This window comes from Eptesicus fuscus, chromosome 15 (assembly GCF_027574615.1).
Source record: "Eptesicus fuscus isolate TK198812 chromosome 15, DD_ASM_mEF_20220401, whole genome shotgun sequence".
In the NCBI taxonomy this organism is placed as follows: domain Eukaryota; kingdom Metazoa; phylum Chordata; class Mammalia; order Chiroptera; family Vespertilionidae; genus Eptesicus; species Eptesicus fuscus.
Window position 1 is genome coordinate 6,185,130 of NC_072487.1, and position 24,821 is coordinate 6,209,950.

The 24,821-nt window shown below is 48.0% G+C and overlaps 1 protein-coding gene across 1 annotated transcript in view; it reads left to right on the forward strand.

The window, feature by feature from the left end:
* Positions 1-24,821, forward strand: part of AOPEP (aminopeptidase O (putative)) — a 259,004-nt gene that overhangs the window by 200,891 nt on the left and 33,292 nt on the right. The gene's annotated exons all lie outside the window — the stretch shown is intronic.

Sequence of the window (24,821 nt, forward strand, 5' to 3'; positions counted from 1 at the left end):
TTTTCATGTCAAATGTGGATTGCCACTTTTACCCACCTGATCCCAACTTTTCCCCTGTGAAATTTATATGAAGTAGAGATGAAGGCGTGATAAAAGGATGGGACCTAGGGGAATGGGTCATGAGAAAACATTGCTGATCGATGTCATTTGTCCTTGGCGTTCTGGAATATTCTTACCACTGTTGACAAAGACCAGCAGTTCAGCAGCAGGCTCACCTAAGTCAGGGACAGGCCGGAGGAGGCTGCTGGAACACCTCCGTCCCCTCCGGGGAGGTTCCCTGCGTCTCCATGGGCAGGGAGCGACTGGCCAAGTGCGGTGGTTGACCCTGTGTATTGGCCTGACGCTGTGTGAGTGCCGCCTGCCCTGGCGTGCGGTTCTGTCCTCGGGGTCTGGGTTGGGGCTCACCATGCCCGTTGGCCTGCTTGTCTGACAGTATGTCTCTGAGTGGGGGAGAACGTTGGTAGGGAGAACAGTCTTATTGCGGCCATCTCAAAATAGAGGAAATACTCAAGGGAGGCAGGGGGGAGAGCAGGAGATAAATATAGCATTTCTGTTTTCCTGCCTTCGACTCTTTTCCACAGCATTTCATTTCTCATAAGATGAATTTTTGTCCTACCAACTTCAACGACAAGTAATTAAATACAGTTTCTATCAGATTGGCCCCTCTTACCACTTACATACTTACTATAATTTTTTTCCTGTTCAGAAACACAGGGACGTACAAAGGAATCCTAAAATGCTTGTCTTCTAGATGTGGCACGTGGGCCGAGGCTTCCAGCTGCGACTTCCTGTGAGTAGGGGCAGGCAGTGTTGGTGTCCAGGCTGGGGATAGTCAGGAAACTATGGAGACTGGCCTGTCCTTGCTCTAATTTCTTCCACGTGCTGTTTCCCAGCAGGACTATTCCTTATGCTTGCTGTCCCGCCCCTTAGCCTTCCATGAATACTGTCAGCCCACAGCATTCAGACGTGGCCCCAGAGCCCGGACTATCTCGATAGCAGCTGTGCCGGCCGCCATCTAGTCCCTCTCCTTGCCCAGAAGGGGTGTGTCATGAGTCTGCACAGCAAGCGGCCACGTTGGTTCTCAGGCCCTGTCCCACTGAGTGTGTGTACTTAGTAGGTGCTTGGTGAAAGTTGATTCGTGTGATGACTGGAGGGGAAGGCGAGATAGCCCATCTTGGGGCATCCTACACGGTGTGCCTGTTTACCCGATTGCGGTTTTTCATTATGCAAAATTATGCAGTTGATATTGATTTTAACAAAACCTAACCGTGAGGTTTGGGAGGTAAGTGACTTGTATTAGAATTTCCTGAGTTTTTCATTTCCTGGTTGTTCGGAACGCCGTTATCATGCTTGGGCTTGTGCCAGCCTGGGTTTGCCATCACAAAGGTCCTGTGTTCATGGGGCGGGGGGCTCCGCATTCCCAGGCCCCAGCCGGCCCTGGCAGCAGGCAGTAATAAGTAAGCTTCTCATGGTTACCGGCTAATAGGGCCGTGACCCGGTTTGAACTCTGTAATGAGGAAAGAGCAGATTTATTTGCACCCCCTGAGCGCCTTCCTCCCCCCCACGCTCCTTTATTATCTTTAAGAGGAAATTGAATAGCAAAATTCTGCGTTCTCATAATGTTAATGGCCTGATGTCATCTTTTCCACTCTGAAGTCAAGAAAGTGAGAGGGACGACCAAAACGCAGATGTTACACTTTGTAGCTGCCCAGGGATTCAGCTGCAGGCTGTGTGTGTGTGTGTGTGTGTGTGTGTGTGTGTGTGTGTGTAACAGTTTGGAGTTGTCATTCATATACCCTAAAAAAGTGTATGAATTCTCTGGTTTTGAGTAAATTCTCCAGGTTGTGCATTTATCACAGTCCAGTCCAGAACGTCTGCATCATCCCACCGAGATCCCTGCTGCCCAATAGCAGTCACTCCTCTCCTCCCCAGCCCCAGGCAACAGCAACCCACTTTCTGTTTCTATAGAGTGGCCTTTTCTGGGCATTTCATACAGGAATCATATATGTGGCCTCTGTGATTGCCTCCTTCCACTTAGCATCAGCAGCCTGTTCCTGTTATTCCTGAAGAGTGTTCCAGTGTGTGGAGATACCACACGTTGTCTGTCTGTCCACCTGTTGGTGGGCGTCTGGTGGCTTCCAGTTTGGGGCCAGAATGGATAGTGCTCCTATAAAGCTCCACAGTTTTGCATTTCTCTTGGACAGGCACCTGGGAGTCATACAGTAAATTTGCATTTAACTTTTTAAGGGGCTGCCAGATTGTTTTCCAGAATGGCTCCCCCACATCACATTCCCACCAGCGCTCTGTGAGGCTTCCAGTTCTCCACACCCTTACCACAGGCCGTATTTAAGGAATAATCTTAACCTTTGACTCTTGATGTTTTTATGAACCAAAGAAAGCTAGGAACCAGTTTAAGGTTTTTGCAGTTTTTCCAGCATTGTTAACACACCTTAACTAAAAGCGTCGTCCTTGGCACTCTCCTGTCTCACCTCTATGTTCTACCGCAGGCGTGCGTTCACTAGTTTGGCAATGTGCTGTTTTTTCTTGTGAACTTGATGTAAAGTATGTGGGAGAGAAATGTCAATTGTCTAAACATTAAATTAGTTTGAAAAGGAATTTTATTTTATTTTTTGGACCTTTTTTTTTTTTAGTTTCCCTGTTATTCAAACCGAAGATTGTAAGTTTATATTTCTGATTATGCACATTGTTTAAATATAGGGTAGACACACATGTCTATAGAACCATGTTCTCTGTGCTTTACGTAATTAAATCGGTACAGGTTCTATTTAAGGGCTCTTTATTAGACATGCGCCCGGGGCTCTTCCAAGGGCCCGAGGAAAGCTGCCCGAGGCAGGGTCGTCACATCATTGGGCGTGGCCGGGACCAAATGACCAGAGTTAAAGTTGTTCCTTAGTTTCGTTTATTCTAGGATTTGCAGGTGTGTTTTATTTTGGCCATGAGTTTATCAAATAAGCTTATTTTTCTAAGTAAGTCGTATTACCAGTCGTAACCCAGCAGTCTGTGAAAATAGCCTTTTCTTTGTGGGCGAGGTGACCCCTCCGGGGATGAGCACTCCCTGAAGCCCACTGGTCTTGTGAGTGTGTGCTTGTCCCGAGTCCACTTCAGCAGTGACCAGGTAGAAATAACACTCTCAGGGGGCACGCGACCCACCCAGAGGGGAGGGTGAGAGGGGCGCCCCAGTGACAGGCTGCGGGGGGCGTAGTGGAGAAGATTTTCTATGGCCTGGTGTCTGACCAGACAATCTGAGCAACACCATTTGCATGAGTTATTCTGGCCTCCATTGGCACTTTGTTCTGAGGGGGCAGTTTGGTGTAAAGGACTGGTTCTCATGGGGCAGAATCACCGTCGTGGGGTGACTTGGGGGTGCTCTGCCCACACATCCCTGCCAGCATGGCCAGGACTGTGCCACCTCCCTCGGCCGAATGCCTGCTGCAGAGTTACGAGTGAAAAATATTTGAGCTTAGAACCTAACTTTTATGTGCACAGTTTTAATATTTACTGAACTTTCCAGGAACGCTACTGCCTGGTAAATCTGGGAAGATTGTACTTTGTTGAATTTTCCCAAGAGCTGTTTGCCCTTTCAGAAAGTCGTGTCGTCAGTGGGGAAGCTTTTGGGTCTGCCGAGAGGGTACACACACCTGCTGCAGTTTGTGCCGGCAGCTGTGCTCACAGGGGTCCCGCCTCCTTGTCTCACCGGGCGCTCAGGCCTGTAAACAGAGTCCATCCCAGGGCACTCCACCACCTTCCTCCTCCTCCACCTCGAGGCGAGAGAGGGGGTGTTGTGTTGGGGACCCCCTCCCACTGTTTGTGTATCTAAGAATTCCATTTCAAGACAGTTTTAAAAGTGAGCCACAATTTCTGACGCTGTGAGAGCCATCGGCTCCAGGTTACCACAGGCTTCTGGTCCATGTTGCTGAGATACTAAACTCTTGTGAATGTGGAGGGAAGTGGCGAGGTGATGGGAGGCCGTGACAGCTCTCAGAGGATGCAGGGAGCAAAGCTGCCAGGTGGTTGTTGGGAAGGGGAGCGGTCTGTCATTGATCTGTGCTCGTTTTCAGTGAATTGATTCTCTAATGGGCTCTGTGGGGTGGTATTCCTAGGACTCAGCCTTCTGGACTCGCCGCCTGACGCAGCGCAGAATCCTCTGGTCACAGCGCACCCTCTCCGGGAAAAACCGGGGTCAAGAGACCAGCCGCGTGTTTCTGAGAAGAGGTGTGGCTGAGAGGCATAGGGCAGAGAGGGGAATGGCGAATCAAGCCGGCCTCTTGCTGCCATTACCAAGTTCCCCGGGGGCGTTAACGGGACGCAGAGGTGAAATCACCTCCCGAGGCTCAGTTTCCCGGGTCTCCGCCCTGGTCTGTGTGCTCCTGGCAGAGCCTGTGTTTTCCCGGCAGGTGAAGTGAGTTGGAGCCCTCACATGTTGGTGCCGCATCTCCCCTCCTGGGCCCTCCCTCCCTGCCACCCGTTCATCACGCCAGGCCACCTGGTGCATGCCAGTCTCCCCTTCACCCGGGGTTTGAGAGCTGGCGCTTCACCAGCCCCTCACAGCTTCAGCACTGACTGCAGGTGGTAGGTTTTCCAACCGTGAGTGTTCTCCTGCTCTTCCAGTTTGTTGCTGATATTTTAGACATTTCAGTGCTACAAGCGCCTCTTCCGGCAGCTCATGGGGGACACAGTGAGGAGGCCCGTTAAGTCAGCCGTATTGCGGGAGCTCCTGAGGAAAGGATCGGGCCGGTGGTGGGGTGCATTTAGTTGGCTCTCATTTGTAAGGACCGCGTCCCCTGCTGCTATGAAAACTTGCGTTTCCACGAGGCCTGACAGATGCCTTTGAGAGTCGCCTGGAGGAATCTGAGTGGCTGCAGCGGCCCCCCGGGGACTCCAGTTCGAGTTGGGCGGGTTGTTGAGCTCCAGGTTGAGTGCGAACCGTCTGCTGCAGCCCCGGTCTGGTCCCAGTTTCTGCACAGAGGAATCAAGCTTTATTTTCCTGGGTGGCACCTTTCCTGTATTTTTATCCCAGTTCAGCATATTTTGCCCCCAACGAGCCAAGAAAATTAGCATTTTTTTCCTCATTATAAAAGTGATACTGTCTACTAGAGAGAATTCAGAAAATAGAGGAAAATTGAAAACTACTGATAATCTAGTCATCCAGAGAGCGACTTCCTCTTAATATTACAGTGTTTGTCCTTTGGTCTTAGAGAAAACAACTATTGAGAAGAAAGGGAGCCCTGGCCAGTGCGGCTCACTCGGCTGGAGCATCCCCTGTGCGGTTTGATCCTAGTCAGGGCACAAACCCAGGTTGTGGGTTCCCCCATCAGGGCATGGACCGGAGGCAACCGATTTATGTTTCTCTCTCACATCAGCGTTTCTCTCTCTCTCACTCTTTCCCTCATCCCCCTCCCCCATCCTTCCCTCCCTCCCTCTTTCCCTCCCCTTTCTCTCTCTAAAGTCAATTTTAAAAAGAAAGAAGGGGAGTGTGTTTTATGACTTCTACTTTGTGACTTAAGGTGGTTTATTTGGGCTACTTTTAATTTTTTAAAGCTAATTGAATTCAGTGATTTTGAAATTCTGCCTTTTTGGAAACATCTGTTCTGTGCCTTTTAGAAAAAGTACCTTGAGTGACGATGAGTGCTGGATTTCAGCGCTTAACTGCGCTGTAGCCCTGGCTTTCCCGGGACGGTGTGCCTTCACCAGGCCCCTTGAAATCCACCCCGTGACCTGGAGGGCACTTGGTCGTGCAGACTGCGATTTGATGTCCTGACGCCGTGGTAGGCGTGGGCGACGAGAGCTTGTGGCTTACAGGTACACCTCAGGTTTGGTTCCAGAGCGTCGCAATGAAGCGAGTCAGTCTTTTTGTTGGTGGAGGGTCAGGCCCTCAGTTTGTAAAAAACACACCTGTGAAGTCCATAAAGCAAGGTGCGCCTGTCCTCCTTTCCCCTTTGACTGTGTGACCCTTGGTGTGACAGGAGCAGAGCCTCTCCCAGCGAACCAGGCTGACATCACGTCAGGAGCGGGGGTGGGCTCCAACGCAGGACGCGCGCGGAGCGTGGCGCCACGGCGTGGACATCACGGAAGATGCGCCTCTGTTCAGCATTACCTCTGGGCGGTTCCTGCTCTCCTCTAAGGGGGTGCTGGACTCGATACTCCCAACCTATTTCTAAGGAACATGCAGCTACACAGCCATCCCCCGTGTCCTTGTTTTTATTAAAATGCAAGTGCTTTGACTTCAGAGTAACATAATCAAACCCTGCACGGGGTGTCATTCTGATGCTTTGCCTCTTCTTTGTTTTTTTGTTGGATTGCCGGCCTGGCTGCCTTTTCTGACCATCTTGCTTGCTCTCTGTGGTGAAAACCCTGGCGGTGAGGGTTGGTCCCAGGCTAGTGGAAGGTGTGGCGTTGGCAGGGCCCAGTTCATCCTGGGTTGGGCAGGCACACACGCCCTGCACACAGAGGACGTTTCATGTACAGATTTGGGTGAGGAGTATTAATTACTTCGGTAACTAACAGATTTCTCTGCATTTACCTGTATTTACTTCAATGAAATGCAAGCGGGTGCCCTTCTCTCCCAACATGCAGCAGCAGAACGTGCTCCCAGGATGCCAGAATGCCATGTCCTGTAGGTCTCCACTTCAGTGTGGAGGGAACTAAGTCCCTCAGGGCAGTTTCTTACAGGAACCGATACCTGAGTGAAAGCTCGCTATCCATCAAAGGCCAGGAGCACGGCTCTGAGCTGATGCCCGGACAGTGGCCAGCGGGTGGAGCAGGAGGTCAGAACTGCATGCCCTGGACCCCAAAGGGGGCTGTTGGGCGTCAGTCCCACGAAGAACCAAGCAGTTGTGAAGTGTACCTGTGCACCTCGATCCTGTTCTCGACGAACCCCGGAGGGTGGGAGGTGCAGACTTACTGAACAGGTGGCCGGACCGTGTCATTGTAGGTCCCCCGGTGGAAATGTATCTCCATTCAGACCCGGGCGTGCTGTCTGCTGCAGATAGTTCTGTCTGGCTCCAGCCCTCCGGAGAGTTTTCCTGTTTGTGGACTGGGTACCTCAGCTGAGGGGCTTTGATGTTCTGCGGCCCCCACTCCTCTTAGTGCATGTGCTTTTGCTAAAGACATCTTTTTCCAGTGCTTCGGGGACATGAGCGGTCCTTGGGCCCCTGTAGCGTTTTGTACCTGTGGTTTCTCCCATCCTGTTGTGTTAACCATCACATGGAAAGGGGCCTGACCTGAAGACACATGGCCCAGGCTATTACACTCAGCATGGTGCCCAGAACCCCTCCAGCGTCACTCGAAGTGGGCCTGGGAACACGCTTTGTCACACGTGTATGAGAAAACCCACGGCCCTGCCTAGCCGAGGCCGGCTGTCCACAGTGTGCCTTCCTTTCCGGTCACCCCTCGGGAGGTGCAGGTACACCTGGGGGCCCTCCTGGGGCGCAGGGGCCCCGCCACCACCCCAAGGCCTGTCAGTCCTCACATGGCCCTTCAGAAGGCCCGTCCCTTCAGGACCAGAGTGGGCTCCCCCCCAGGGAAGCAGGGCGGGCCCTGCAGCACCGGTTTTAATACCTGCCTCTCAGGTATGTTCTCAGGTAAGAAAGTGTCATTCAAAGGTGTTGATACTGACGCAGAAGCCACAGGGTGAAATCACAGATGCTTCCTGTCTTTGGGGGGCCTTTGAAAGACGATGTTGGTGTCCAGTAGCCGATGTGCTCCCGGCACACCTTCTGCTCGCAGCGTGCTCGAGGCCAGGGCTGCTTTTAGGCACGTTGGAGTAGCTCCAGAGGCTGGCTAGTGACAGCTGGTCAGGCACAGGCGTTCTTTAGGGGACGAGCCCGTGGGTACAGGCCTGGATCGCGTCCGGGCCGCGGCTTTGTGGTCGCTCCCGCTCGGTGCCTGCTGCTGCCCTGAGTCCCAGTCCCCGCGAGGCCAGGGATGTGTGCGAGCTTGTTTCCTCAGCGTGCCGAGGGCTGGAACTCTGGAGCTCCTTTCAGGATGGCTGGGTGTAGGGTCCCTGTGTGACTTGCAAGGAGATTTCACCTGGAAAAAATGCAGTTGGAGGCACACCTGACATGGTTTGGGGGCAGGAGCCGGCAGCTCCAGCCAACACTGATAGCTAAGAATAGCTCCACGGCCGGCCTGCTAATCTCGGAGGCAGCTCTTGACCGCTGAGCCGCAGTCGGCACAATTGAGGGGCTGGCCTAGTGTGTCCTCATTTCACCTCACCTTACCTTTTGAGACCTTTCTTCCCCTTTCTGGTGCTAGTTTGTCCCCTGACTTGTCTGTTCAGGTCCCTCATGCCCTCCTGCTGTCCGGCATGTCTCTCCATTCTCTTCTCTGATCTGCCAGCCTCCTACATGGTGACTCCCTCCCTCCCGAGAGCCTCCTCGTCCAGTTCCCCGCCTTCCACGCCCTAGTGCCCTCCTGCCTCGCTTTTCTTCCACAGGTGCTGGGCATGACGCACCGGCAGGGATAACGGGCTGACCTGTGTGCGAGCCTCTCTCCCTCCGCCGGTGATTCTTGTTAAGCCAGATTAATAAGAGGTACAGCTCCATAACTCCACCTTTCCCCCTTCTTGAAAATGAAATATTAGGTTAATTATATGACACTATAATCCTATTTTATAATAGACAAATATGCAAATTGACCATACCTCCGACAGACCCACAAGCCACGCCCATTAGCCAATCAGAGCGAGTATGCAAATTAACCCAAACCAAGATGGCTACAGCCACAGAGAGCAAGGTTTCCTAGGTAACAGAGGAAGCCAAGCTTTCTGCCAGCCGTTGCAGGCCTAAGCCTCCACTCAAGCTACAAAGTTTCAATTATAGAAGGTAAACAAATTCAAACAAATGGCGGCAGAATGGAGCTTGAGAGAGCAGGCCATGGTTGCCGCCAGCAACAGGGGAAGCAAAGCTTTCCACACACCCTGGCCGGGCCCACCCGCTTAAGGCAACAAAGTTTCAATTATAACCCCAACACAAATGGCTTCCGGCCGGCCTCGGACGGAGCCCCAGGCTTGGCTCCGCTCCAGGCTACAAAGTTTCAATTGTAGAAGGAAAATAAATTCCAGATACCAGGGCCTCTGCTTGCGTTGCCAGGGGGCATGGCCGGCCTGCAAACCACCACAGGCCCCTCGCTCAGGCCGCCCCATGCCCCAAGGGAACCCCACCCTGATCAGGGACACCCTTCAGGGCAAACCAGCTGGCCCCCATCCCTGTACCAGGCCTCTATCCTATCTAATAAAAGAGTACTGTGCAGATTGATCATCACTGCAACACACAATATAGCTTCCCCCATGTGGTCAAAGATCCTGCCCCCATGTGGACACAAGATGGCCACCACAAGATGGCCAGCAGGAGAGGGCAGTTGGGAGGCACCCGGCCTGCAAGAGAGGGCAGTTGAGAAGGACCAGGCCTGCAAGGGAGGACAGTTGGAGGTGATCAACCCTGCAGGAGAGGGCAGTTAGGGGTGACCAGGCCGGCAGAGGAGGGAAGTTGGGGGCAAACAGGCTGGCAGCAGAGTGGTTAGGGGGTGATCAGGCTGGCAGGAAGAAGTGTTTAGGGGCAATCAGGAAGGCAGGCAGGCAAGCAGTTGGGAGCCAGCAGTCCTGGATTGTGAGAGGGATGTCCGACTGCCCGTTTAGGCCTGATCCCACCGGTGGGATCAGGCCTAAACGGGCAGTCGGACATCCCTTGAGGGGTCCCAGATTGGAGAGGGTACAGGCTGGGCTGAGGGACAACCCCCCCTCCGTGCACGAATTTCGTGCACCGGGCCTCTAGTTAATAATAAATTTAATCCACTTAATATGCCTTTCACCAAAAAGATCATGTTGGAAGATTTTTGACACCTAGAAATAGGAGGTTTACATTGAGTCCTTGACAAGATTTAGCAGATCACAATACTATATATTTTTTTTGTATTTGTTTTGTGACATTTCAGAAATTGTAATGGAGTACGAAATACATAATGAGTCTACATACAGAAAGGGTAAAAATACTGTATAGCCAGAAATTGTGTGACTGATTCAACTTGGTGTACTACAAATAGAAGTTTATAATATCAAATTGCATTATTTGCTTAACCCAGTGGACATTTAACAGTTTTGTATGTTGTGTTTGGTTTCGCTGTCGGCTGCGTTAGTGCAGCGAAGCCACGGAAGGTGCGAGCGGCCGTCTGAAGGACGCCTGAGGACAGGCCCTGCGTGGGCTTTGCCGTCCACTAGAAGTGTGAGTCCGAGCACTGACATTCCTGGTGCTTTGTTCACAGGGTTCATGTTTGAAGGCCAGGGATTTTTCAATTATATTTGAAACATAATCATATTCTTCTTTTTTGCTCAAAGCCAAGATGTAGGCATGATCATTTCAACTTTGTTCTTACTATATTTTGGGTATCCTTGACAAAGGGAACTAGATCCAGGCACCCATTAAAACATGGTTTCCCCCATTTTCTCCTTCCTTACAGAAATGGTCAGCTTGATAGCATAATGTCAGGATGCCAAAGGACAAAACTGGTAAATGCACATTGAGTTCTCTGACACAGATCATCGAGGTGAGGGCATTGGAGACCACACTTACCACTTGAGAATTATGAATGGGACAGAAGTGGCATGCGGAGTGAGACTGAAGCAGTGTAAGAGTAAAGATGGCTACTCTTAAAACTACTTGGATATGTACCCTGTAGCCCTGGAGGCCTCGTTTGGCTCACCAGTTTTTATGTGGGCTAAAGGCATTTGTGTGGGAAAAAGGGTTGGAGCAGGCGTGCTTCCGTTTCTGACCATCTGAGGGCCTTTGATTTGACATGAGCCACACTGAGATAAGCGGATGCTGTTTGAACCGTGTGACAGTGTGACGTGGGCCACTGGAGAGTGGAGCTGGACAGGCAGGCCTTGCTGATTCTCTATGGTGTCTGGGTCGTACTGATGGAGACAGTTGTGGTTTTGCTATGACCCTGGGAGAGAAGTGGGAAGGCACCCTACACAACTAGCGTTTCATTTAATAATTTGGAAGAAAACCATTTTTAACAATAATCACACCCCAATATTTTCCTAAAACTCGTCGCTAATTGTTGTCAGATTTGAAAAAAATCTGCTGCTCAATCATACATTCTGTAGGAGCAGTAAGTAACCAGAGCTAAGAGCATGGCTTCAGTGAGGACCAAGGGAAATAAATCCTCTATTTCCCTGTTACCAGTTGGAACATCTTGAAGAGCTAAGTAGAAGTAAATCTCTAAGGAATTTCATCTGTAGGCATGGTTTACTGTTTCTTAAATGAATCCCTTTTGACACCAGATTCAGAGAAAATATATATATATATATATTTTTTTTTAAATATATTTATATTGATTTCAGAGAGGAAGGGAGAGGGAGAGAGAGAGAGAGAGAGAATCAATGATGAGAGAGAATCATGAATTGGCTGCCTCCTGCACGCCCCCTACTGGGGATCGAGCCCGCAACCCGGGCATGTGCACTTGACGGGGAATTGAACCTGGGACCTCCTGCTTTATAGGTCGACGCTCAACCACTGAGCCACGTGGGCCGGGTGAGAGAATAGAGAATATTTTTTTGAAGAAATTGCTGCATGGCATATAGCATGTCTGTCAGTAAAGGCAGTCACCCACCCCCTCGTTTATTCTCCCAGACCCCGCCTACCATGCGCTTTCAGATGCTCCACACAGAAAATGGACGTGAGCGTAGTGACCACAGACTCCACGGAGATGCGCCTGTGGCATTGGAGGCACTGTTTTCTTGAATACAAAGATTACACAAATACCTGTGTTTAAATCCCCCCAGATCTTGCTATCTAGTGATGGAGATGTTTTTAAGACTTCCTTTATGAGGATGTACGTGTGACCCTCTGTGAGCAAATTTCTCTAACTCTAAGCTTGAGGGCAGTTGGAATCTTCCAGTGACCTTGCTTTTTCAAGATCTTACTGCTGATTCATATTTGAAAATATGAAAATAAAATACTTTTATATTTTGATGTAATGCATGAAGATGGAATTTATCTGGTATGTCCTATTTTCTTTGCTTATAAAAAAAATTCCTAAATTTTAAATAAATTTCTAAGAGTAGCTGATCCTTAAAATGACAAGAATCATAATGGAAGGTGGGTGGGGAAAGGTCTTTGTTCCCTCATAAAGGTGTTCAGTCTTTTTTTTTTAAAAAGCTTTCCTTATTTCCTAATTATCTTTGAGTATATTAGCTATAAAATAAAATATGAATTTACTTGCTTTTAAAAAACAAAGGTGTGGCCTTGCATTATTTTCAGCAAATGTCAGAATGGTGGGGAGTTTTTTAACTTGGGGGGATGCTGATGTTGGTTCCGAATGTTACCAGGTGTGGCAGAGGGACCGATGGAGGAGAGCTGCTGCCATGAGCTCCACCTGACTCCACACCAGGCTTGAGTCTGGGGTTAGCCCCCGTGGCCTTGTTCTTCAGCCGGGCCGCAAGCTCGCCTCGGCAGCCAGTGCTCTGAGCGTCGTTTCTGGCCGGTCAGCGGTTATGGGTTCAGATGCTCACTGCAGTTTGGCAGGATATGCATTCTGAAAGTGCCACTTGGAAAAGTGGAAACATCTATTAGACTTTCATTCCAAGCAGGTAGGCCGATGTTCCGTTGGAACATGGCTAATGGACGAGGTGTCTGCAGCCTGAGTGGGCACGAAAACTGAAGATCCCATAGAGGCTTTTGAAGTGTTTTACCCCGAGGACCTCAGAGCATTGCTGGTAGTTTGGTTATGAGTGACTGTTGTAAGAAATTTCTGGAATCGTATTTTTTTAATCCATGTTTTAGCCTTTATTGAGACTTTTTATAAAAAAAAGGAATTTCCTTTATCAACCTCTAGCCACTTTATCTTAAGAATTCTTTCTGAAGTCATCCATTGTTTATTTTAACCAGAAAGCCAATTAGAGTTCATTGCTAGAAAATGATAGGCCGGACAAATAACCTTGAAAAATGTTTTTGTTCTTGGCCCCTGAAAGTCATTGTCCAAAGTATTGCCATATTTGGTTATACAGGATGTGCAGGGTTTTATTATTTGGGGTTATGGTATAAAAACCACAGCATTTTGGATTCAGGTTTTGGTGAAGTTTAACTTGCATTTTCCCTGGAATATTTACGTTTCTCTTCCACGCTCACTTTGTGAAGTAAATAAGGCATAACATTCGCTCTGGGCAATCTCGGAGACTGCTGAAGGGCTGCAGAAAGAGCATCTTAGGAGCAGTAAACGGTTCAGTCTGCTACCCTGAAGAGGAACGCCGCAGCCCGTTATTCCTCTCCAGCTGCTCTCTGCCGCCTTCTGACACTCGGAGAAAGGGGAGCGTGTAGTCCTGAGAACTTTGGCAACATTACAAGTGATTTATCTAAATAGCATGGCCCGTTACCTGACAGAACAAGCTAATCAATTCCTGAGGGTGGATCTGGGTCTACTTTCTGATTGGCAGTGATCCTGACCAGCTATCTGACTGAGCTCCCATTTACAAAATGTGACAAGGAGTGAGATGACATGGTGGGGAATGGTGACACCTCAGATACATAGGAATACATGGGGCTCTTTAGATGAAAGTGTGTGGGAAATGGTCCCATCCGTCCATCCTTTCACCCATGCTTCATTGCAAAGCAAGTTCTTAGGACTGTATCACCCAAATCTAAAGCTATACGTACTGTCCTGACACAGGAGAAGGGATCTAAGTTTCCTGAAGAAGCAAGTGCGTTCAAGCAGGGTGAAAAAACAACAGCACTGATTTCTCTCCAGTTATACCAAAAGTGGTGGTATAGCTACAGCAGATTCCTGGAAAGCCTAGATACCATCAGCCTTGAATGACGGGGTGGATAGGAATGAACGCAGCCCCGAGTGTGCTTGGGAAACTGTTTCCGGCAGCTGCACTTTAACATGCATTAGGCTGTGAGTTCTTCTGTGCTTTGGTTTCTAGGCAATTTACGCAAATTTTAAATCTGAATGTAAACACACATACTCCCCCCAAAATGAATAAAATTATAGAGAACCTAATGATATAACCCCTGTTTGCTATAGCCCTTGGTAACCACAGCAAACAAATCCAGGCCACTACCTGGTTATGTAGAGATTCTGGTGGCTAAACCTAGCAAATGAAGACAAAGCAGCCATAAATAACTCTTGTTGTTGCAAAATGATTAATATTTCCATATTGCAAGCAAATCATGGATACTCTGCCTCCATGTTCCGCTGCAGGAGAAGGGGTCTCCTCATGGGGATGGTTTTTATTGTTAAGGGAGATTTCTTTTCCTGTGCTTTTTATTAGTCCTGTATTATGATTCTAAGAACTTGTAGATCTTATCACCAGCAGCAAGCTCTGTTCATGACTGAATACTAGCTGGTGCCCTGAATGTTGACTTTATTAGCCTCACCCGGCCATTCCTTTTGAGGGGGCAGGTACCCATCAGGGCCTCCCCTGCCACCAGGGGGAGGTAACAGGAGCAGTTGGACTTGAAGAGAACCTTTGGTGGATTTATTGACCAGGCAGGTTTAATAAGGTTTCCAGTAAACTTGCCGATCTAAGCACTCTCGTTAGACCAGGCACTGTTTACTTTCAGGTGGGGAACTGACCAGCTGTAGGGTTAGAAAAAGGGTTATTGTAGACCTGCTGGATGCACGGAAGTCAGATGCAGCACCTGTAGGTGTGTGTAAATGGCTTTAAATTCTTAATGGTATAATGGCAGGGAGGTTAGGAGGTGATCAGACAGGCTACTTCATATGCTTTTGGAGCCTGCATCTTCAGCAGTGTGGATCAATTAACACAGATCCAAATAAAAGAAATATTAAGACCTATGAGAAAAGTTTTAAAAACGGAATTTGTCCCACCTGGTGACGGCAGCGCTCAGGGCTCTCGGGGTGAGCCGGCGCCCGGCTGCCATCGTTGTGCCTGCAGACAGGTCGCTCAGGTCTGGGCTGTAAACTCTCCTGCAGAGAGGAAGCCAGACCTCCTTCCTCTGTACCTTTATTCCTTTAATCTGGGGAGGTGACTGCAAGTTCTTTCTTTTCACAGCACAAATATTAAGTGACTTAAGTTGCATTGGCAGGTTTGAGAATAATGTGTTTACAAATAATAAGTCAATAACAAATATACTGTGCTACTAAGAGACACAGATTACAAACTTATGTGTTTTTACATAGCTGTCTTCAATGTTGGTTATTTGTGGCTTTGCTAAAAACTGGATCACAGTTTTAAGTAAGTCCCATCCTACCAGAAAACACAGTATTTTACTTAAGTAATACTTCTCTCTAAAGCTTTAGGGCAAGCTGTGCAAACAGAAACAACGTATGAGTTTGTTGTTTTGTTTGTCTCTGCCATGGCATCTTGTTTGTTTATTCAGTCATTCATTTTTCATGGTATTAATTGTGAGAAATCCTTAAAATAACACTTGTCTTATTTATTGTCAAGAACAAGGATCTGTGATAGCAGATTAAACAACATTGCTTACTCTTCAGCATTTATAAAAACAGTTTTGGGGATGTTGAGTTTTTTAGTTACTACATGATCGATACCCTCCCCCCCCCAACACACACACACACACACACACACACACACACATACACACACAGAACTAAAGCATGTTAAAGATGCTGTTTTAATTTAATTTAATTCTGGGGATATAATAGCATTAGGAGCATGTAAGAGGAGCTGGAAGAGGCGCGCACAGGCCGCCCTGTTAGCCCTGCGTCGTGCAGAGCGGCAGGAGGTCCCCACCTGGTCCGTCCTCAGTCCCAGAGGACCTCAGTGGGGAGAGCGGGGCATGGGGCAGGTGGCGTTAGGTCCCAGCTTCACCAGAGGCTTGCACCTACATTGACAGCAACAGTTGCCCATACAAAGTCAGACAGCCATTACTTTCCTGTCCTTTGTAAAATTTAATGCCCAGCCTCCTTATTCGTGTTATTTCCTGTTTTAGAATTGTATTGCTACCAGGAGTGGTTTTCTGAGAACTAGAGACCACGGAGGGCTGTATCTGATGGTGTTGCAATTCTGCTAATAAAACATGATCAAACACAAAGCCAAGTTTAGCTTTCTGCCTTTGACCATTGTAGAAAGCCACATGATAAGCACCTTTTCTAGAGGAAAAATGTGCAGGGCTGAACCCAGATGTGTTTCACCTTGAGCTGCTTCCCACTGCCTGAGACTCCATGTTTTCCAGTCTTTCCCGGACCCTGTCTCCATCCCTGAGGTACAGGGAGAGCGGGGAGCTGGGTCTTCTTCCTCCTCCCCTCCTTCACGTCTCTCTGATGAGGTGCTCCCTCCAGGTGGCATGGTCATGGGGGCAGAATCACCCCACCTCAACATCCCTCTCTTTTTTTGTTTTTGTTATTCCTAAAATCTGTTGCTTTTCAGAGAGTGGAAGGGAGAGACAGAGAGAGACACATCGTATTTGTTGCCTCCCGCACGCACCCTGAGCCTGCAACCGAGTTACGAGCCTTTGACCAGAATCAAACCCGGGACCCTTCAGTCCACTGAGCCAGCCCGGCCAGGGCCTCAGTGACCCTCTCTTGCGGTGGTCCCAGCTCTTCTCATCTTGGTTGAGCTCCGCAGACAGTAATGAGAATCAGTGGTGTAAAGAACACTAAGTGTGAAATGATTGGAAAAATTTGTTTTTCTCATGTAAGACATGATAAAGAACTGCACGTCATTCCTCAGTGAAGAGTTTACCTGAAAAGATAAGGCTGGTTAATTGTTTCCCTTTGGAAAATAAAACAGTGTGAACTTTGGAAAACATCATAATCAGGCAGGTCCATGAAAAAGTCAATACTCCACGGGGAAAAAAAAAAGTAATGGTGTTGATTGTGTGAACATGTGGGTTGCTTCAACCTCTTACCCATTCCCTTTACTACTTACACATCTTGTGAGGCTTCTCAGTCCAAAAAGCCCTTTGCCACTCAGGAACTTAGCCAGGTTTGTGTGTTTGGGGGCAAAGGCAGACCCTGTTAGAAGACTGATTTGTGCTAGAAAAATAGTAAGGGAAACTATTCAGAAATAAGATCAGCTTTTAAATCAATTATGCAAAATGTAAAATCTGATACAGCCAGATTATAATGGCAGTGCTGTGTTTGTAGAGTCCTTGTATGTAGAGTCCTTGTGTGTGTGTGTGTGGGGGGGGTGTGGGTATGTGTGAGAGAGAGAGAGAGGGGGGGAGAGAAAGAGGGGGAGAGGGGGGTGAGGGAGATTGATTGATTGTGTTTGGGGGGAGGGGGTGACACATGAAAAACCTACAATAAACGGGCTGTGATCTCACCATATGTGTTGAATTGAACACAACTCTTCTGCATTTAATGAAGACTTTAGCCTTTAGGGGTAAATAAAACATCACTAAACAGGGATGGCCTGAATATTTTTTACTGGCTGTAATAATTAAAGCCATGAAAAGGTGGTGGGGTTATGTTACTTATTAACTTGAATCGCTCTTAGATTTGATCAAGACGTGGTCGCCCATGGCGTTTTTGTTTCATGCTTGTCCTTTGTTTCATCGACATGCTCTGCCCTGGCCTTTGTGGCACTATAAAAGTAGCCAGGCAGCGAGGAACCAGACCCAAAGGGCTTTAGACCTCAGTCCAGCTTCCTTCTCACCCACCCACCCCCAACAACAAACGTTCAGCCACTAGAACCGAGCCTGCAATCCCCTATAAAGCTTGTACTTGGGGGAAGGTGAGCAGAGGGACCTGGAGGAAATCTTTCCCTCTTAGAAGGCAATTGATCAAGAGTTCAGGTGTAGCTGAGAGCTTTCAAAGAATGTTTTTATTTTCCTCATAGGTTGAGCCAAACATTAAGAAGCATTGATGTTGATTATAAGAGGAGCTTGGAACCCAGATGCATTGGTTTCCTATTGCTGCTATAACAGATCACCACAGATCCAGTGACTTAAAACAACACAGATTTGTTATCTTGCAGTGTCTGGAGGTCAGATGTCCAAACAGGCTCCCTGGGCTAACGTCAAGGTGTGGGCAGGCCTTTGTTCCTTCCTGGAGGCTCTAGGGTAAAATCCTGTTCCTTGCCTCTGCCAGCTTTCAGAGGTCCCTGCATTCCTTGGCCCATGGCCCCTTCCGCCATCTTCAAAGCCAGCAGAGTCAGGCTGAGTCCATCTCAAGCAGCTGTCTCTCTGGTTCTGTCTTCCCTTCCTGCCTTCTTCACTCATGATTGCCTTGTGATTGCCTTGGCTCATGTGGATAATCCATCTCCCCATCTCCAGGTCAGCTGATTAACAACCTTAACTTCCCTGTGTCATGTCACTTCATGTATCCACAGGTTCCAGGGATCCGGACGTGGCCATTGCCATGCTTAGCACACCAGAGAATGTGGATAATGTAAAGGGTGGTGAATTGGGGAGTTCATAGGGTTACAGAGTAGACAGATACAGGCTGTGCTATTAGAAGTGGATTTTTATAACTTCTTGCAGTTTGTTATAACTGCTGTCAGGAAAAATACATATATATGCACATGTACACACATATACGCTATTAATTACACTATAGAAAAAGTCATTTGTATTTTTAGTTTAAATGGCGTTTCTATTTCGGTATGATATCTAATGTCAGCTACTGAATGTAAAGAGAAATTGTAAGTGTGATATACAAAAACATTATAGTGCTAGTTTGGGGGAAATTGGCATTTCTTTATTCAAAAGTATGATCCAGTTATAGTTTTATTGACTTAAGAATGTTAGAATTAATCATGCTTTTATTGAGTTAATGTTAAAATCATTTTTTATAGCACAAAAAATTCACTTCACAGAGGAACCTCTAATAAAAATGGTAAGTTATTTTTGACAGTATAAACATCCTTTTTGGTGCCCATATCTGTATAATTTTTACATGGTTTTAACCATTGTGTACATGTTCTTGTGTGCTAAGAGGCTTGACTTTTCTGTGACCCTTTTCCCCAGTCATCTCATTTAAGGCTGGGTAGTGTGTGCCCCTGTTCCACGTGGCACCATCCCCTGAGATGACAGACAGATGTGTGAGGTTCTCTAGGAGAAAAGTACCACCTGTATTTGCATAAAGCAGAGCTACAGTGGTTTAGCTGTCAGCAGCTTCCTTGTAGAAAATGTCCCTGAAATAGATATGACATTTACCTGTAATGGCTTTCTTTTTCTGTGAAATTAATGGTGTAAGGCTTTTTTAAAAAACTGTCTTATCTTTGAATTTCTCTTTAAAAAAATTGACGCTATTTAAAATTTTTTTTCATCATCTAGTTGCTAAAAATCAGTGCTAATGGGCACAAGATTGATGAATCTTGGTTCTTGCTACAAGTACATTAACTCAAAATTGGCTGTGCTGGATACTTGGCAGTAGGGAGATTTTTAAAAAGGAATCCTAGCCCTACAAGGAGCTCAGAGATTTGAGCATATCCAGTGGCATGCTAATAATTCTGTTACATAGCAGAATAGAACTGCTTACATGAGAATGAATGCCGATAAAACCCAGAAAGCAAAAGTGGTTTCTAGAAGGGTTCTTGAAAAGTGGTGGTGTGGGGGGGAGGGGGGGCACATACCAGGCAGAGGGGCTGGTGTTAGCAGTTCACATCAGTTTGCAGAAAGTTTGTTGACGGGCTGAGGAGAGGATTGGAATGGAAACGGGCATACTGAGCCACACACATTGGGGCATGCACGTCATTGTTTAAGTCAGAGGACAGAGAAGGGTCAGAGTTGTGCTTTAATGGAACTCACCTGGCCTGAAGGTGGTGGGCAAAGTGGGTTTATTATCCAGGGCCTTGAACAAGGCCGGCCTGGTGAGGGCCTCATGGAAGGGGCCGCTGGCAATCAGGGGAGAGAATGGAGAGCTTCTTTGGCAACTGGTTTACATTTGGTGGTTAGTTGGGGAGGGTTGGGGGTGCTCCTCGCAGCTGCATGCTATTTTGCACAATAGCTTTTAAGGAGGGCAGGCCATTGTAAATTCACATCTAGGAGCTAAGTGGGTGTTGGGACAGAAAGAGGGTCTTTAGACAGGGCACCAGTGGTGTTTCCTGACACCCTTGAGAGCTGGATGGAGTTTTTGCTCATGAGGGAATGGAAGTGGCAGAGTTTGTGCCAAGGTTACTAACTAGGTGAGTATCCAGGCAGCATTAGACCTGGGTTCTAGGTGACTCGTCAGACCTGCTGTTTGTGTTCTGAGGCCCGGATCATCTGCACCAAGCAAGACCCTAGCCCCCAGCGGTGCAGCGCGCGTGCGAGGAGTGGGCCTCAACTGCCTAGACTGCGCGAGAGGCAGGGGCAGGGCGGGGCCCACAACCGCCTCTTCCATGGGGGCTCCACATCCCGCCCCGCGGCCCCGCCCATCTCCCAGCTCCCTCCAGCTGCCGCCCCTGCCCCCGGATGGGCGGACCCTGGGACCACGAAGCTGCCCTGGACTTTGGTGCCACGGTGGACTTGAGCCAAGGCCTGGAGGCTGGTGAGGGTGAGGGTCTGGGTGTGGAGGACGAACTGCGGCCGTGGGGCCCCAGGGCTGACAGGACCTGCTTGGTTAAAGCTTTGTGGTGTGAGGTTTCTCCCGGCTTGTACAGACAGGCGACACCCTACATCTCTCCTCCCGTCTGCCCTGCGGGGACCTACCGCGCCGTCCTGGTGGATGCTGGTGGCTTGATCCTTCTGGTGAAGGGCATCTGCTTGTAATGTCGGGGGTCCCGAGCACCCCCCGGGCCTCGGCTTCGGAACCCCAGGGAAGTACTCGCGTCAAAGGTTGCTGCACACACCGCAGCTCTCCCGGGCCCGGCACTTCTTTTTTCGTCCTCGTGCTGCTGCTCATTTGGGCTGTTGTTGCTTTCAGAAAAGAACGTGCTCCGGGGACAGAAGTCAGTGTAGTTGTCTCCGTCATCAAACTTAGGTGACGTTGGTAGCGAGTGAGGAGCAAGGCGTGTAGAGTTCGCGCGGCGTCGCCCCGCGGGCCCTGCGCCTTTGAAAAGCCTGGGAAAGGGTCCCCGCTGCGCTGCGCCGCGTGGAGGGCGGTGGTGCGCGGGGGGCTCCAGCCCCGCGGCCCGCAGAGGACTGCGCGCTCAGGTCAGGATCCAGCTTCTTTCAACAAATAATCATTTTATGGAGTAGGGCTGTTGATTTGACTTCCAAACGAGGAAATAAATGGTCATTATAAAAACAGCGTCAACAAATAGTATTGGATCAACGAGAAATGATAACTGCGATGTTGATGAGAACTATGCTAAGTGGAGATACTCTCAGGACACTGTGGTTTCATCTTAACCTGCGGTCTCTATCTTTCAATTTAAAGCAAAATTGCAGATTTGACTACCAGCTTAATGGCGTTTTACTTTTAAAAGTAAATGCTAAAGTAAGCGCGGAGACTGATACCAGCATGGGTGTTCCCGCCGTTAACTTTACTTTTACAAGAATATTTTGGTATATTTTGTAGAATTTCTTTGTTTTTATCTGTCTCATTACAGAATATTTATTATGTTTACTATAATGTTTATTATCTGAAGGTAGAAATCATGGATTTTTCAAACTGAAGTATTGTTTTTTTTAAAGAATTATACTGAATGATTTAAATGTTCTTATATATTTGAAAGCATGTATAAAGCTTATAAATGTTAAGGGATGTGTCCTGTCTTGTACAGAGAGATGGATTTAGCTAAGACTTTAAAGCCATTTAAAAGTTTATATTTTAACTCAGGGGGGAATTTTGGAAGGCTAAGTTTTGGGGGACTATTATATTTTCTCTGAAGGAGCTTTCTGCCTCTGTTCTCACTTGCTCATCATGTTTATTTCATCGTTCAGAACAAGTGTTTGGGAATCTTACCTATTTTTATTTATCAGGCACCTGTTTTTTGTGTTGTTTTTAATTTAAGCATTTTAAGAATGCCATCTTATTTTCAGGGCATTAAAGTTAAGCAAGGTAGACACATTAGCATTTGAAAATGTTTGCATTTATTTTTAATTGCTTCTTACTTTCCACTTGTTTTAACTTGAAATTAGTTTATTTTCATGTTTAAAAAGAGATTAACTTTTAAAATGGTTACAGTGAAACTAAATTGTGTTCAGATATTTGTCATTTAATATTTAGAGAAGTAAACTTAGCTGCTAAACAAAAATAGCATTTTGTAATAAAAATAAGGCAATAAGTTAATTTTGCATAAAGTGAATGAGTTAAGATTTTTTTTTTTCATTTAAAAATGGGAGACATTTTAGAGCATGCCCTGGTATTGGAAACTATACTTTCCTGAAATTTTGAAAAAATTAAAATCTGTTTTTGAAAAAAAAGTATACAGTGAAAGGGGAAAATATATGTCATATAACCTATTTTATGCAACATTTTTGTAGTGGTTGTTTTTATTACTTTTCTACTCCATTTCATAGTTCCTATGTTTCTTTCCCTAAATCTTACTCATAAACTTGTAATTTGTTCAATAATTCTTTTAATATGGATGTAGATTGCTTTAAAGATCAAACCGGTACTAGAAAATAAAGTATAAAAAGCCTTTTTTTTGTTTGTTTTTGGTGTTTTGTTGGCTTTTTGTAAGCACATATTTGCATGTATAATTTTACTCATCCTGAAAATTCCACTCTACATTTACAACTTGAGCCTAGCTGGTGTGGTCCAGTGGTTGAGGGTCAGTTTATGAACCAGGAGGTTATGGTTTGATTCCCGGTCAGGGCATATGCCAGAGTTTCAGGCTTAATTCCCCAGTGTGGGACAATCAGGAGGCAGCCGACCTATGATTCTCTCTCATCATTGATATTTCTCTCTCTCCCTCTCCCTTCCTGTCTGAAGTCAATTAAAAAAAAACCCCACAAACTTAAGAGTTTAATATTCAGAACTGTGAATGGAGTATTCTAGTTTTTTAGGGAAAACAGGCCTGATTATTTCCCTTTCTGAGGGTTCCTCTCACTTTTTCCCAATAAATAAATTTCCCCACAATCCTTAAAATAGTTATTCTAGTTGATAGTTGCAGTTTTGACTTTGTTTTTTGAATCTGGTGACCTTTACTGGGATTGCTGTGAGATTTGAAATAAGACTGGCCTCTGGTGTGTTGCTGGAATGTTCTGGTGGTTTCCAGTGAAGATGCCAGTCATTGGGCATTAAAGCTGCCCTTACACCCAGAAACTGAATTCTGGCTTTGCTGTTTTCCCCTTTGGACCGACAAGTAGCCATTCAACTGATGCTAGTGTGAACAATAGCAACCTCCACCAGTACTAACTAAAAATTCTGCAAATTCTGCATAGTTTTACTGGAAAGATAGTAAAGGGTAAGTTTCCTGGGCAGTTTGCTTCTCTCTTTTATTCACAAAGTCTGTAAACTATAAGAAGACAGCTCCCCCACGTCTCTGTACATCTTGCTAATTTCCACCAGGTGATCGGGAACATTTGTTCCGCAGGAGGGACCAAACTTTCAAGTTTAATATCTGTTTTTTTGAGACTGTGGTTTTTTTTTAAATTTTTTTATTTGTTTGTTAGTTGTAGCCATCATGGTCTGGCGTTTTTGCACAGATATGCTAATTTCCTTGTGAAGCGGCATGTACCTTAGAGGTTAGACTTTTTTTAAAATTATAAGTACAATGCGTAGTGAGAGAAAGTCTTCACGTTCTGTAAATTAGAGGAAAAATTGCTACAGCTCTGATTGCCTTTGTTCTCAAAGCCATTTGAATTGCAGGCTGTGCTGAGACTGGTTCGTACATTGTTTAACCGCTGAGACTAAAACTTCTAATTAGAGTAATCACTGGGTGGGAGCTGCCTGGCGCGGCGGGGGCGGGGGGCGGGGTGGGGCTGGGAGGGGGCGCCGCGCGCGCGCGGTGGGAACCCGGCCCGACTGCCCACGCGGGGCGGGGCGGGGCGGGGCGGGGCGCAGCGGCCTCCGCGGGGATTGGCCGGGAGGGAGGGGGCGGGGCGCGGCGGCCGCGGGACTCTGCCGCTGGCGCCCGGGACGCCGCCGGAGTCCGGGCCGGTCCGCGCCCCGGCGGGAGCCTCAGTGAGTAAGTCGCCTTCCTCCCTCCCGCGCGGGCCGCCTGTCAGCTGCGGGCCCGGCGCCGTCAGCTGGTGTTGGGTAGGAGAACGGGGGTGGTTTCGTCTCCGGCTACCCCAACCCCTTCTCCTCTTCCTCCTCGGACCTCCGTCTGTCCACCCGGGAGCTGCGGCCGGCGGGACGGCCAGGTCGGGCGCACTGTTCCTCGTTCCGCCTCGTCATGCGCCGCGATTGCCCGCAGCTCCGTGGCAGTTGGCATCCCCTCCTGTGGGGGTAGCGCAGGGTGTGAACGGCAGTTCCAGTGGCCCTTAAGTTTTTCTAAAAATCTGCACGAGGAAAAGTATGCTTCGGACGCGGTGTTGCCTTTGTGTGTGTGTGTGTGTGTGTGTGTTTTAATACATTTTTCTTGATTGATTAAGGTTGCCTTTGTTTTAATGCTTTTGTAGCTGTTGTAAATGGGCGTCGGAATGGTAATTTTGTGTGTGTGCTGTTTACCAAGCCGTCAAGGGAAAATGACCAGGTAAACAGGCGCTCAAGAAAGCTCCTTTGAAGGACGAACGCAGCAGGAAGAGTAACGCAAACGACTGCTTCCGGCGGGACCTTCCGAGGAACGTCCGCAGGTTCACTGTCTCCGAGCGCCGCGCTCGGCCCCCGCCGCGGGCTGTGTGCCCTCCGGGAGGGGCCCGGCCCCGGCCCCCGGCCCCGGCCCCGGCCCCAGCAGCCGGCCTGAGAGGGAGCCGCGGGCCCGGTGCCGGGCAGCCCGCTCGGCCGTAGGAAGCGGCGTTTTAGGCTGGCTGTGACGGAAGTTGTTTGGGTTGCCCGCGGGCCGCCTGCTCACGTCTCATTTCGGTCTCAGCTGTTGTTTGTCAAGGTCTGAGTTGGGACCC